The following is a 15,782-nucleotide window of genomic DNA, read 5'->3' on the forward strand; positions in this document are numbered from 1 at the left end:
CGTCACCTAGAAGATGTTCTGATATCCAGGCAGTATTTTTCTGTTTAATGTGTAACTTCATTTTCCTGCGGCACAGCTGTATTATCCAAATTCCAAAATCAGAATTCTGGTCTTTCATTTCAATCCAGTAAGATAAAATTGAAATCACTTATCCTTTCCAAATATAGGTATATATACATCTTCTAAGTCTGATTGGTTATAAAATGACATGTTAATTAAATTTGTGTATTACACTTGAAATAACATTGTTCACTTCCAAACTAATTTTATTCTTCTCAGTCTTTTATTTTCCCAGATTTGGGTACATACAAAAATATGAGTAATAGTTCACTTTCACATAACTCTAGGATAAGAAAAACACTATCACAAGTGCAACAAGCCCAGGCCTGCTGTACACTGAGGTTGAATTTGTGACAGTTGGCCTGGGCTCATTTTGAGACTGGGAGCTCCAGAGAGAAAGAATAGCAGCTCAGGGGCTGGCACTGTGGCTCAGTAGGTTAATCTTCTACCTGCGGCGCTGGCATCCCATATGGGCACCAGTTCTAGTCCCGGCTGCTCCTCTTCCAATCCAGCTCTCTGCTATGGCCTGGGAAAGCAGTAGAAGATGGCCCAAGTGCTTGGGCCCCTGCACCCACGTGGGAGGCCAGGAAGAAGCACCTGGCTCCTGGCTTCAGATCGGCGCAGCTCAGTTGTTGCAGCCATTTGGGGAGTGAACCAACGGAAGGAAGACCTCTCTGTCTCTCCCTCTCACTGTCTATAACTCTACCTCTCAAATAAATAAATAAAAAATCTTAAAAAAAACAGCAGCTCTGACTCTGACTAGATGTTGCCACACTTCTGAGCCACTGGTTTACATGCTCTTTTAGCTTTCTTCTATATCAGTAATATCTTATGAGAAAAGTTAAGAAAATTAAAGTGTCATATTCATGTTGATGACAAAAATTAATTATTGGGAGTTAATTTTATTAAATTATATAAATTTAAGAAAAATTAAAGCACTTTGTTGATGGATATAAAAGAAGATTTGGGAAAATGTCCCTATTATATTTCTATAAGAGAAAACAAATAACAAAATCTTATGGCTATTGTAATACTTAATTTTATGTCAGCTTAGCTAGACCATGGTACCCAGCTTTTGGTCAAACACCAGTCCAGATATTGCTGTGAAGATACTCTTTAGATATGATTAACATTCAAATTAATAGACAGAAAAAGTAGTATGTATATGTACATAGAGAGAAGAGAATGGTTCAATCACTTTTATTTCATGGACAAAACAAAAAATACAGGAATTTTTATGTGGTTTATGGATTATAACAAATATACTAATATAAGATATTAATAATATGGGATGCTGGGTGTAGTGAATATAGTAACTCTTTATACAATTCTACAACTATTCTGAAATCAAAAGCTAAAAAAAAAGCATCAGTAAGAAAACCCCCAAAAATCTAAAAACCAAACATTTACTATATTCGATTATTGTAGAAAAATGTAAAATTATTTAAAAAGTTTGGACAAATATAGAATGAATTAAATTTAAATAAATTATACATATATCCTGCAAAGGAATTGACTTCACAGCAATGTGGCTAAAAATTAGGGGCTGTTTTCTTTTCATGTCCAAATAACAATGCGACAATGGCTCAAATCCCCCTTATTTTGATTATGGAAACTCCAGTCCTTTTGAGCTTCCTCTACTGTGTGTTTCTGGGAACTCCTGGTGGTCAGTGTAGCACCTCAGCCAGCATCTAGGGTCACCCACTGATCTTGTCCTACTTGGGATGTGGCTCGCTCCTGGCTGATGCGATCTCAAGAACGCTTTCCACCTGCTCACCACTGCTGCCCACTACTATGTCGTGGGCCTTTATTCATTGCCTAGATCAATGGAAAGGCTCAGAATGTAATTTTCTGCAAGACATTGAATTTCACAAAGAATAACTGTGGATAATTGTTAAATGTGAATGAGCCAGGAGCCCTCCCACTACAGCTTGGTTTGTGGTACCCTTCAAGAGCAACCCACCGCCCACACCCTGGCCAACCTCCGTGTGCTGGGGACTACACTTGTGCTGAGCCCTGTGAGAATTTTGGGAGTCTCCTTGCCTCATATTCTGGGCCTAACCTCCAGGAAGCTGAGAGAATCTCCTGCAGAGGCCCTAGGCTTCCAAATGGAGGGGTCTGTAGACCGTGGGGCTGAAGCACGGGCTGGGGCTGTGTGGGATGCTCTCTGAGCATGGCCTCTGCTGCCAATCATAGCAATTGTGTAATACCTCTGCTCTCTCAGAATCAGCCCTTAAGGCATTCAGCTGGCTGAAGAGCCCATGAGAGTATTTTAGGCATGGAAAGCCAAGACACTCTGAAAAAAAAAGAGAGACCTAAATGAAAGATCTCAGTGAGATCCCAGTGGAAAGAATGGGCCATCAAAGAAGGAGGTGCCTTTCTCTGAAGGGAGGAGAGAACTTCCACTTTGACTATGATCTTGTCTAAATATGATCAGAGTTGGTGAACTCAAAAGGCTTCCATAGCCTTGGCAACTCATGACAAGAGCCTAGGGTGATTACTGACGCCATAAACAAGAGTGTCAATTGTTAAGTCAACAACAGGAGTCACTGTGCACTTCCTCCCCATGTAGGATCTCTGTCCTTAATGTGTTGTACAATGTGAATTAATGATATAACTAATACTCAGATAGTACTTTACACTTTGTGTTTCTGTGTGAGTGCAAACAGTTGAAATCTTTACTTAATATATACTAAATTGATCTTCTGTATATAAAGATAATTGAAAATGAATCTTGATGTGAATGGAATGGGAGAGGGAGCGGGAGATGGGAGGGTTGTGGGTGGTTAGGAAGTTATTGGGGGGGAAAATCACTATAATCCAAAAGTTGTACTTTGGAAATTTATATTTATTAAATAAAAGTTAGAAAAATGACAGCGTGTACCTACTTCCTCTAATTTCTAAATAAAAAAAGGTTTATGTTCATGCAAAAAGATTTGAAATCCATGCATACAAGGGGTCTTCAAAAATTCATGAAGTATTTGTATTATGATCAAACTTTTCAAATTTTTGGCACCAAAATAAACTAATCTATTTAATTCCATTTTCATGAACTTTTTGAGGTCGCCATTTACCTTCACTGTAAATATAAATATAAGCTTGTTGTATGAGCAAATGGACAACATTGGTGGCAATTCATGATTTGCAATGAAGCTTCTTTAATAAATAGTAATTGCTGTCATAAATATTGTACTTTTCACATGCCAGGCTCTGTTCCAAGGGCTTTATGTATGTTACTTATTTGAGCCTCTTACTAAAAAAGCGTCTGATTTTCCAGAGGCATAGACAGAAAGAGGTAAAGTGGTTACCCCCAAGTCAGAGAGCCGTGGTGCTGAGGTAAGCTTGACCACAGGAAGTCAGTTCTAAAACCTGAATGTTCTACTGCGTCCTCCCTGCTTCGCTGAAGATGCATTTCAGAAGACTCCAGAGAATCATTCTAAAGTCTTCTGCAGCTCAGGTCCTCTTTCCTAAGCATGCATTTCTGTCCTCTTGGATGGAGCCAAATAGGAAGCCCAAGTGCAAACATTTCTGGAGGCAGAAGCCACCTTATAGGCTGAGGCATATTTACTCAAGCATGGTTTCTGTCCATGACAAATTGGTAGTTGTATACATTGAGATAACTTTCTTTTTCATTTAAAACACACACACACACACACACACAACTGCATTATTCTGTTTGCTTCCTCCTGCACTATGTACTGTGTTGAACTCAAGAGGAATTTTGATGTTACAAGTCTGTAAATTTTATGGCTAAGTAAACACTCAAGTTGCAAGCTTTACTCTGTCTGTTGTGAGAGTTGAGTATAAACATAGGAAGACTTAGTGAAACTTGTAATAAGTAACTGTTCATATCTCAGGACTGTAAAAAAACTACTTAAATAAAGCACTATAACCACTGTAACATTAAATTATGTCATATAATAGTCATTCTACACCATGTACAAAGATTGGGGGCATTCTACTGATAATGATGGATAGTTTCTGCTATTTGTACCCTTTCTAACAGAACTGGAGAGTCTGTTTCACCTGTTAAAATGCATAGTGATTTACAGTAGTCAAAACTACATTTGGCAGCCAGTTATGTTGGGGACAAGATAGGTAGGAAATATTTGCTTGATTATATAATGGTTGGTTGAAATTCCTTCCAGCTTTTGTGAAACAAAAGTTAGCAATTGAAAGTATATCAGACTATGCATCAATTTTCCATAAACAGAAGAGTGTGCAACCTACTTTATTGAAAAAGCTTTATGCGGAGCTAGATTTAATCTCTCAATTTGAGAAGCAGTGCCATGAAATAAGATGTTTGCATGCAAAATCTCCAGATTTCCAATGGAAATAAAAAACAAAGAAGTATTCTGTTCCCTTGGGGATGGCACCTATCTTGCATTCATTTTTTTCTCTGATGTTCTTGCATGGTTTTATCAGTCTTCAGGGAAGTAAAACAGCAGTTTGCTTCCTTAGGCACAAAGGCTTGGAGAATTTTTAAAAAAAGGAAAGAAAGATAGTATATTGAAAGTATTTTCTCCATTGTTCTTTTTGTTGATTTTCCTAAAGAACAATCATTCTTTGAAATAATTGTTCTTTTAGTGATGATAATATTTAATCTGGCAATAAATTATGTGTGGCCTGAGTTTATGCTTTCCTCTTGTTTTTTTTTTTTTTTCCTAAAGTACATAAAAATATCTCTTGAAGGAGGCAAGTTTTTATGTATATAAAACCAAAGAAGTAGGACATAAACAAGGAGCATGTTATATATTTTTCATAAACATAGCTAGTTACTTTTTCAAAAAGTGGTACAACTTTATTAGTGTCTTTCAGTATAATTGGTAATGAACTATTTAGCATGTGATAATTACTTGGTAAATGAAAGACTGGTAAGACATGGTCCCATAGTCGATGTCCCACAGTACAGTTGTGCATACCTGGTGTATCTAACAAACTTGATACCCAGAGAGAAAATTCATCCCTTCTAGAATGTGTACCTCTTGGCTAATATGGCAACCATGGTAGTTTCTTCTTTTAGCTTCTGTAACAAGACATATTATGTAATATAGTTACTTTCTGATTTTGGTTTTCTATTGTCAGATGTTAAAAAATGTACCTATTTATATAGAACAATGCCATAAAAATGTCAGGGTTGTTTCAGTCTGTTTTCATAAGATCATTTTGCTCTACATTTTTATTTGTACAATGAGAAATCTTAGGTAAAGTTAGCATAATTTCTTTTTTTTAAAGATTTTAGTATTTATTTGAGAGGTAGAGTTATAGGCAGTGAGGGGGCCGGCACTGTGGCATAGTGGGTAAAGCCGCTGCCTGCAGTGCTGGCATCCCACATGAGCACTGGTTTGAGAGCCAGCTGCTCCACTTCCGATCCAGCTCTCTGATATGGCCTGGGATAGCAGTGGAAGAAGGCCTAGATCCTTGGGCCCCTACACCCACATGAGAAGACCCAGAAGAAACTCCTGGCTCCTGGCTTCGGATTGGCGGAGCTCTGGTTGTTGCAGCCAACTGGGGAGTGAACCAGTGGATGAAAGAACTCTCTCTCTCTCTGCCTCTCCTTCTCTTTCTGTGTAACTCTGACTTTCAAATAAATAAATCTTTAAAAAATTAAAAATATAGGCAGTGAGAGGGAAAGATAGAAAGGTCTTCCCTCCACTGGTTCACTCCCCAAATGGCCTCAATGGCTGGAGCTGAGCCCATCCGAAGCCAGGAGCTTCTTCCTGGTCTCCCACATGGGTGCTGGGACCCAAGCACTTGGGCCATCTTCTACTGTTTTCCCTGGCCATAGCAGAGAGCTGAATGGGAAGAGGAGCAGCCAGGACTAGACCTGGTGACCATATGGGATGCTGGCACCGCAGGTGTAGGATTAACCTACTGTTCCACAGCCCTGGCCCCAGCATAATTTCTTGCCAAAGCAGTTTAGCCAGACAACAGATTCACAATCTGAAATAATAAAATTATGATATGCCTGGTTGTTCTCTAATTTCTGTTTCCCATGTGAGGGAAATGGGCATCCCTGGAGAAATTATCAGTTCCAGTTTGCATTCCTTCAGCTTGAAATGTGTGAGAGACAAAGTTGAATCATCCTGAAATTGTGTATAAAGGACACGGGGGATTTGAAGAGACATCCGTAGCTAGATCTTAGACAATTGCAGGATCAAAATAAAGGCTGTTATGGATTGAACATTTTAAGTATGTAAAAATATGTGATTTCAAAATGGTGCAAACAAAATTGGTCATCTTTGGAAGTTTCTAGGATGTCAGCCAACTCTTTGAGTACTGGTAAATAAATGTATTTAGAATCAAACATTTATTTTTCAATGGAGGGCATACATTATATTTCAGAGTAATATTTGGAAGAGAATTCCAGCTTGTAAGTACAGAAGGAATGATAGAACTAGATAATAATTTTGCAGCCCCATGAGAAACTGGATTTAGGTGACCATAAAAATTGCCTGCTAAAATCATTAAGTGCAGGTCAGCAGGGAACTCTATAATGACTGGACCAGGCTGACCACACTGGAATCTACTGACTCTATCCAAACATCTAGTGCCAATTAAAATGCAGCATTTATTCTTGGCAAAAAAATTAAACTGCATCTCATCAAATCTTTTCATCTTATTAGCAGTTAAGAGAAAATATGAGAAGCCAAGGAATATGTCAGATGACTGCACAAGGAAGCAACTACCAAGCCTAGAACATAGGAAATGCAGCAAGACAAATAACATGGTTGTTTTGACAAATAAATGGTGTAAAAGAAGAGAGAGGAGACTGAGAGATGAAAATAAACCTCAGATATACACCAGTCAAATGCAATATATACAGCATATTTGGCTCCTGATTTAAATAAGCTAATCACATGATGCAATTCTTGAGGCAGTCCTAAGAATGTAAATGCAGAGTATTAGAGATATTAAGGAATTGTTCATTCAATGAGAATGTTCTGAGGTTATCTTAAAGCTAGTACTCACTGGATTAGACAATGATACAGATGTAAGGTATGGGATTGTTTTAAAGTATTGTAGTCCTCATTCCAAAAAATGTGTAAGTAAAATATAAATAAGGTTGTCAAAGGTTGATTATTGTTTAACCTCATTGTTCAGGATTTATATGCCCATTCTCTCTATTTTTGAGTATGTTTCAAAATCTTTAGACTAAAATGCTTACTAAAATCATAATTTATTTCATAAACGAAGGCAAACATTAATTGTATTAAATTTGTTTTTTTTTTTTTTCCCATGTGGTAAGGGAAGCATATTAAATTCTCTTTCTGTGTGAACTGCTTTGGATTTCTGGGCTTCTGTTGTTGGATGTCTTGATTTGTTACCCAATGCATATACAGGACACCTTAGTTTAAAAGCATACCCATCCTGGTCCAGACTACCGTCCCATCCTTATAATTGGCCCAGGGGTAAAGGTAGCGTGAAAATTAGGTACTGATTCCAGCAATAATGAAAGCATTTCTCTGTTCATCATTGCAGCATTGACTGTAAAATTTCCATCTCTGGAAATCACATCAGTAAGAGCAGCAGAGCCAAGCAGCTGAAATCAAGGGCTCTGGATCCGGAGAGACCATGTTTCTAGCTCTGGCTCTGTCACTGACAAATAAATTGCCCTGTAAAGGACGAGAAACATAGGACCTAATGTAGAGAGTTATTGCAAAGGTGGAAAGGAGCACATTTAGCTTAGAAACAAATGGAGAAAGAGCAGGCATAGGATATATATTAGTGTAATGGATGTTTATTAATTTTTCGTGTTTCTGAGTTCATTTTTATACCCTTATCAAATTCATTTCTTCCTTGGAATAAAATTTATTGTTCTGTTTTGAAGGTAAAATTTCTAAGTGCAATCAATTTCTTTATAAAAGAGAAATGACCATCTTAAACCAATTCTTAATCCAATATTTTTGACTAAAGAAATCAGAGAATACTGTATTAATTAACTTAAAAATAAAGTTTTACTTTACATAATTTTAGGGTTCTAGATAAGTTGCAAAGATAATAGAGTGTTCTTATATATAACCCATGGTGACTTGTATCTTTAAAACACAAGTGTGAATTACTTGAGGAACCATAGTTACTGATGTAGGTTATAGTTTGACTATTTTGATAAAAATGAATCTGTGTCTCAGACAGAAGCAGTGAAACTATCTTATTGTGTGAGCATCATTCATTCTTGCCAACTCTCTGAATGGTTGCCTGGGACAATGTCTAGGCTGTGGCTGGCATTCAATAAACTTGCAAAGATGTTCCAACAAGTTCATGGGAAGATGGAATTAAATGATAAGCTTATTGGGGCTGGCATTGTGGTATAGTTGGTAAAATCACCATCTTTAACACTGATATCCCTTATGGGTGCTGGTTTGTGTCCCAGCTGCTTCGCTTCTGATCCAGCCCCCTGATGATGGCTTCAGAAAATCAGTGGAAGATGGCCAAGTATTTGTGCCCATACCACCCACATGAGAGAGTTATGAAGCTCCTGGCTTCACCCTGGCCCATCCCTGGCTGTTGCAACCATGTGGGGAATGAACCAACAGATGGAAGATACCTCTCTGTGTCTCTTCCTCTTTTTGTAACTCTGACTTTCAAATAAATAAATAAATCTTTTTTAAAAGGATAAATTTATTTCAGCACAATTTTTTTGAAATCTATGCCTAGTTTTTCTCATAACACATATTTTTCATGAGCTTTGAGAAGACTACCTTAAATGTGTGATTGAATGGGTTGTTGAAATTACCAGTAGCTCTTTATCATTCTTCACTGTCAATGTTTCTTTTGTGACAGAAAGTGTTTCTGACTTCTGGTTCAGGAAAAATGGTAGAAATGGAAGAACTGAAATCTCAGAAATGGTGAGTACAATGCAATTATACCATTTCAAGTACAGTTCTTAAAGTGTGGTCTGGGGCCACTAAAAACCCCTTTTTATGGGTCTGTGTTAAAACTGCTTTCAATACAATATTATGCTGTTTTTGTACTACTAGTGAATGTAGTTTTTTTATACCATAGAATTAAATGTATTAACATTTAAAGTCTCTGTGAAACTCAGTGACCAGTATTTCTTAAATGTATAAAGTCATGCATGCAAGATCCAGGTCAATTGTAAGGTAGACCAAATGTGTTAATGGGACAGTATGAAAAGTCTCTGATTTCATATTGCAAATGATCTCCAAGAAACGACATCTTGTTGCATTTGAGTATTGCATCAAAGAAGAATATTGACAGTTATCTGAAATGGCTATTAAAATACTTCTACCTTTTCCAGTTACCTATCTGTGTGAGAGTGAATTTTCTCCATATACATACGAGAATAACTTGGTATAACAGATTGAATGCACAAGCAGGTAAGAGAATACAGAGCAACCACCACCTAGAGATTGTCAGACCTGAGTATGCCTTTGTGTAATTCCATGCTATGTAAGCAAATTGCACGTTTACATTGATGGTGGGTGTCAGAACCAATACAGTGTATGCAAAGATAAACATTCTGATTTGACTCTATGAAATTTATTGTAATCACTATTTCTGAAAATACTATACATTAATGATAATTATTATGCTTTAAAAATTACTGTGAAAATATTTAAATAAGTGTGGCATTGTTCTTGTCCTATACCTAATTTCATTAGTACACACAACTCTATACTAACAGCTTCCAAACAACATAGAGGACATAGCTTTAAGTGTAAGTCTGTTTTCAGTCTTTGGTCAAGCAGTTTTAATGTCCAGATTTCACTTGTTGTTTATAAACTGAGGAATTTGGGTTAGATTGTTTCTAATATTACTTCCATATTGTTTCTAATATTATTTCCATGTTGTTAATAGCCTTAACTCTGAAGTTCTACCACTGAACCCAGGAAACACTTGGAATTTCAGAATTCCAAGCCTATGGATTGACTGTCTCTCTGAAAGTGGCAGCATGATTTCTTTAATATCTTAAACTCATTTTTCTGACTTTTCAGTCATTTCTGAAAATTTTTTGATTAGCTTAACTTTTCTTTTAGCCAAGCAGTGATATCCTTTTAAAGGCTGCAATTAGTTGATTGAAGAAACCACCAAATGAAACCATTAACTACTTATTACATTGAAAACTTGGTTGATGCTGTTTGGGTCTACTCATGAGTTAACAGTGGATGTAGTAATGATTGCCAGTCAAGAATCCTCTGGGCTAATGTAGGCATCTTGCAAGTACCACACAAAAGACCAACTAGAGTTCTTTCAGAGATTGCCGATTTTTCTCCTATTTCCAAGGTGAAGGAGTAACAAGGGGATGGGAGTGGAATCTAATAGGAAAGAATCCTCTTTCTGAGCCAGAGAAGCAATCCATTTAAGGAAAGTGAAATGTAGGTGTTAACAGAAGTAATGGAAATGTTCAGTAGATCCAACAATAAAATCATTGCCAAGATTATCACCTCTATATTGTTTAAATCTCCTAGGATCTCTTGCAGCTCTCATTAAGGTATAGCTAGCGGCATAGAAATTGTGTCTTAGGACAATACAGCTCCATGAAATAGTCTTTTAAATATTTTTGTTGATTTATTTTTATTTATTTGAAAGGAGGAGAGAGAGAGAGAGAGAGAGAAAGGAGACAGAGATCTTTCATTTGCTAGTTCATGTCCCAAATGCCCTCAACATCCAAGGTCTGAGCCAGGCCATAGCCAGGAATCTGGAACTCAATCCAGGTCTTACACGTGGGTAGCAGGGAACCAAGTACTTGTGCCCTTCCCTGCTGCTCGCACGGTACACATTAGTAGGAATTTAGAATCAAGAGCATAGCTGCAGTGAAACTCCTGCGCTGATGGCATTGATATGGGTTGCATACATCCCAGGTGGTATCCTAATTGCTAGGCCAAATGCCTGCCTCTCTAGGAAATCCACTTCTGTTGTCAACATTGCATAGAAAAGGAGATGGAGCTCTACTAACAGAATTTACTTCTTATTTTGTTTTCCTTTTCATTAAACAAATTCCCATCTGTGTACAAGATGTATTCAATGTGGGATCTAATTTACAAGGAGGTGCAAGTAGACTCATCATTCAAGAATGATGTGCTTACATTATTGTCCTTTTTAATTAAGAAGCACGGAAGAAATAATGTGCACATTTTAATATAAAATACACCAAACTTACAGACTTACCAGCTATTACATACAGTGCCTCATTATGCCTGTGTTTTAATGAAGCCTTTATTAGGCATAAAATTACCATCAGTTGCAGGACAGGAACAGCAACCTACTCTTCAGGGGGTGAGTCAAGTCCATATGGTGGTCAAAGAAGGACTTATTCCAGAAGAAAGACAATGGGTATGACTTATTAGCATGCCCCTAATTGCCTTGTGGTTGGTGTCAATATCCTCGTAGATTCCTGATCCACTTGAAGCAAACAGCAAACAAGAAAGTGGAGTCCTTGGAAGAGGTCCCAATAGCTGGAAAACCTGCCTTAGACAGATCCTGGGTGATAGTGCTTTCTGCTGTCAGTGTGGACTAGACGGAATCAAATGGAGCTTGCTTTTTGCTTTGTCTTGTTTTTATTTTTAAATTTTTTTTAAGGTGAACAACTTCCATGTATTTCATATATACAGATTTAGGACCTTAGTAATACTTCCCACCCTACCCTCTCTCTTACCCACCCTCCTCCTTCCTTTAATTTTTACAATGATATACTCTCAGTTTATCTTATAATATTAACCCCACACAAAATATAGAATTAAACAGTAAGAAGAAAAAAAAACCACTTCAACAGTAGAGACAAGGGCTGTAAAAATCACCAAATCTCAAAGTGTCAGTTTTATTCATATACATTACATTTTTTTGGCTTTCTTAGTTACCACAGATCATGGAAAACATACAGTATTTGTCTTTTGGGGGCTGGCTTATTTCATTAAGTATAATCATTTCCATTTCCAGTTGCATTACTTTTGTTGCAAAAGAGAGGATTTCATTTTATTTACATCTGAGTAGTATTCCACATATAATTTCTTTATGCAGTAATCAGTTGATAGACATTTGGGTTGATTTCACATCTTAGCTATTGTCAGTTGAACTGCAATAACTCTTTCATATGTTGATTTCATTTGGGTAAATTCCCAGGAGTGGGATGGCTGGGTCATGTGGTATATCTATTTTCCCCTTTCTGAGGTAACTCCATACTGAGTTCCACAATGGCTGTACTAGTTTACATTCCCACCGGCAGTGGATTAGGGTACCTTTTCTACCACATAGCACTTTCCCCAAAAAGTCAAACACAGAGGCAATTTCCTGTTACAGAAGTGCATATGCATAAGAAGTTGAAGAAGAAAAGGACTCAATGTCTCTCTGTTTTCGAAGGTTTAGTGAAGAAGAATCTTCCATGATTTGATTTCTGCTACTTTTCACAACCAGTCAGGGGAAGATCACAGGTCTTCCTATTTGGTAGATCAAAGCTGTTTTACAGTCTGTCTGAATTTGAAGGGCAGTCCAATCTTGCGTGTCTGCACCTATGGATCTCTTTTTGGAAAACTACCTCTATAGCAACGATATGGTTGAACTCTGTTTCCATCCACCTAGTTATTGCTCCACATGTGGTAATAGTGACAACTGAAAAACTCTTTTTCATCTCAATCCTACTGATGAGTGTATCAGTGGAAACATGTACTTGGAAGTTGCAGACATGCAAATACATGAGCATAGATCTGTGCCTGGTAAATAGTCATGCACAGTTCATAATAGATACCGACTTCTTGATGGTATGGACCAGCCTTTCTGCAATAGCCAGTTTATAAGTAGAATATAAACTGCAGAATTCTAAGAAAGTTAGATTGGAAAAGGAATGCTTGGGACCGGTGCTGTGGCATAATGGATAAAGCTGCCGCCTGCAGTGGTGGCATCCCATATGGACACCGGTTAGAGACCCAGCTGTTCTCTGCTATGGCCTGGGAAAGCAATAGGAGGTGGCCCAAGTCTTTGGGCCCCTGCACCCACGTGGGGGACCTGGAGGAAGCTCCTGGTTCCTGGCTTCGGATTGGCGCAGCTCCGGCTGTTGTGGCTAATTGGGGAGTGAACCAGTGGATGGAAGACCTCTCTCTCTATCTCTTTGTTTCTCTGCCTCTCCTTCTCTCTCTGTATAATTCTTACTTCCAAATAAATAAATAAATAAATCTTTAAAAAAAGAATAAAAAGGACTACTGTTACCTCCTATGCCCAAGTACCTAATTTTAAGCAATCATGAATGACTACCAGCTATGCAAGTACTATATTGTTTTCCTAAGGATAAACCCCATAAACATAGCCATTAAATTCCTTAGAGAGGACTTGATAAGAAAAAATTAGAAAAGCAAACATGGACTTTTCAGAGGGAGTTTTGTTTGTTGGTTGGTTTTAAATCTATAATAGTGCACTGTTACCTGTCAAAGCAAAACCAAAACAAATAACAACAGCCAAACCCTAACCCAGCAGAACCCAACACAACACAAATCAACAGCAAAAGCGAAAGCAAAAATATATCAGCTAATGTTGAACAGGATCTTCTCTATTGGCAGGAACTGCAGTTAAAGCCCCAAATTACAGACAGATTGTACAGAGTACCTGCCAGCAATTTGGCCAACCATATCCCCAGAAGGCTTTTAGACAGCTGGCAGGAGAGAGAAAGGCAGCCCTACTATCTGCCACCCCCACCATCACTCCAACAGGGAGACTCTGAAGTAAGAGACTGCTTAAGAGAATCCTGAGTTTGTGAAGTGAGATTTTTTTCCTCTCAATCCTTGCCTTGGGAATAGGGTTTGAATTGTTTCTGATTCATTTTCTATAATCTGAGGAACAAAGGTAAGAATTGTTCAGGGTAGAGCTCCTACAAGACAGAAAGATAGGAAGTTCACCTGTTTGAACAGTCAGCAAGTATACTTACTCCCTGAGCTACACATGTACTATTTTTTTTTTTGACAGGCAGAGTGGACAATGAGAGAAAGACAGACAGAAAGGTCTTCCTTTACCGTTGGTTCATCCTCCAATGGCCGCTGTGGCCGGAGCACTGCTGCCAGAGCGCTGTGGCCGGCGCTCCGCGCTGATCCAAAGCCAGGAGCCAGGTGCTTCTCCTGGTCTCCCATGTGGGTGCAGGGCCCAAGAACTTGGGCCATCCTCCACTGCACTGCCAGGCCACAGCAGAGAGCTGGACTGGAAGAGGGGCAACTGGGATAGAATCCAGCGCCCCAACCGGGACTAGAACCCAGTGTGCTGGCACCACAGGCGGAGGATTAGCCTATTGAGCCACGGCGCCGGCCTCACATGTACTATTAAGGCCGTGAGAACCTAGAAGAAATTGAAGATAGATGTTTTTGGTGAACTTCCAGGTGCAAAAAATGTCAGGATTATTCCATATCTGGAGAGTTCTAGAATTTGAAACAAACAGTAGATGGTGAAAGTTTGGGGTTTGGGGATCCAGTTCCAAGTATATCATGATGCATCCAGTAGGAACTTAAGTCCAAGCACCAGGAGTGACCAGGAATGATACAAGAGTGAGCCCTTTGTCACCAAGGCCTGTTGGACCCACTACTATCACCTTAAATGCAAGCAAGGAACATGTACCCCTTTCCATCTCCCTCATCTGAATCCCAGAATCTGAATAGCTTGTACCCATATAGACTGAGGAAGAGCCTACTTCTGCCCCCAGTTCAGGGACAGTTTACCCCTGACTCAGGCAACTCTGCAGGACCATTTCATCTCAGGAGATCCCATTGGGATAGGCAGAGGCCCTGTTGCTACTGCATCTTACTTCAACTTCTTTTAAACCAGGGATGAGCCTTTTCTATAGCTTACTGGCCAGATCTGCTTTGCTGCTTGTTTTTGTTTTGTTTAGACTGTGAGTTAAATTATTGAAAAAATAAGCAAGAAAATGATATTTTGTGATCCTTAACATTATATGAAATTCAATTTAATTGTCCATAAGTGAACTTTTATTGCAACACACACAAGCTTAATCATTTAAGTATTTTCTATGGGTGCATTTGTGTTATAATAATAGCATTGAATAGTTGCCACAAAAGCTGTTTTTTCCTACAGAACCAGGTTCTTTATAATAACCAAGTACTGTCAGTATCCTTATGGAAAAAGTTTGCTGACCCATGCATTGAACTGGTCCTGACTCCTTTGTGCCACACAGATATTTATGACCTCTAGTGCATGCCTGCATAAAATTCTGACATGAAAACCCCCATCTCAGGGTCTGCTTTGGAAGCAGACTAGAAGCTCTGACTGGGTGCTATGATTTGGATATTAGTTTGGGTGTCCTCCAAAGACCCATGTGTTAAAGGGTTGTCCCCTAAGGTTTTTAGGTTGAGAAGGTACCATTGCAGGTGTTTAAATGTGAAGCCTTTGGGATGTGATGAGACTGGATTAGACTGTCAGGTTGGGGCTTTCCATGATCAAATCATGGTAGCTAAAGGAGATACATAGATAGGCACACGTGCTCTGCCTTGCCATGTGATGCTTTGTGTCACTTTGGGATTCTACCAGAAAGAAACCCCAGGATGCCTAGTCAATGAGAAAACCTGATCTTGGACTTTGAACTTCTAGAACCATGAGCCAAAATAAAACTCCTTTCTTCATAAGTAGCCTTTATCAGATATTTCATTACAGTAACACAAAACTGATAAACATACTGGGGAGTGGCATATTATTCTTGGATTTTAAATCTTTCAAAGAGGGGCCAGCACTATGGCGCAGTGGGTTAACGCCCTGGCCTGAAGCGCTGGCAT

General features: G+C 38.6%; 1 long non-coding RNA gene across 2 annotated transcripts in view; it reads left to right on the plus strand.

The window, feature by feature from the left end:
* Positions 1-14,890, plus strand: part of LOC127492676 (uncharacterized) — a 138,785-nt gene extending 123,895 nt beyond the window's left edge. For both annotated transcript variants that reach the window (XR_011383170.1, XR_011383171.1), the window contains 2 exons: positions 8,845-8,909; positions 9,323-14,890. This is a non-coding gene — a long non-coding RNA (uncharacterized lncRNA). The remainder of the gene's footprint in view (positions 1-8,844; positions 8,910-9,322) is intronic.
* The last annotated feature ends 892 nt before the right edge of the window (positions 14,891-15,782 follow it).

The sequence above is a fragment of the Oryctolagus cuniculus genome, chromosome 16 (assembly GCF_964237555.1).
Source record: "Oryctolagus cuniculus chromosome 16, mOryCun1.1, whole genome shotgun sequence".
Classification (NCBI taxonomy): domain Eukaryota; kingdom Metazoa; phylum Chordata; class Mammalia; order Lagomorpha; family Leporidae; genus Oryctolagus; species Oryctolagus cuniculus.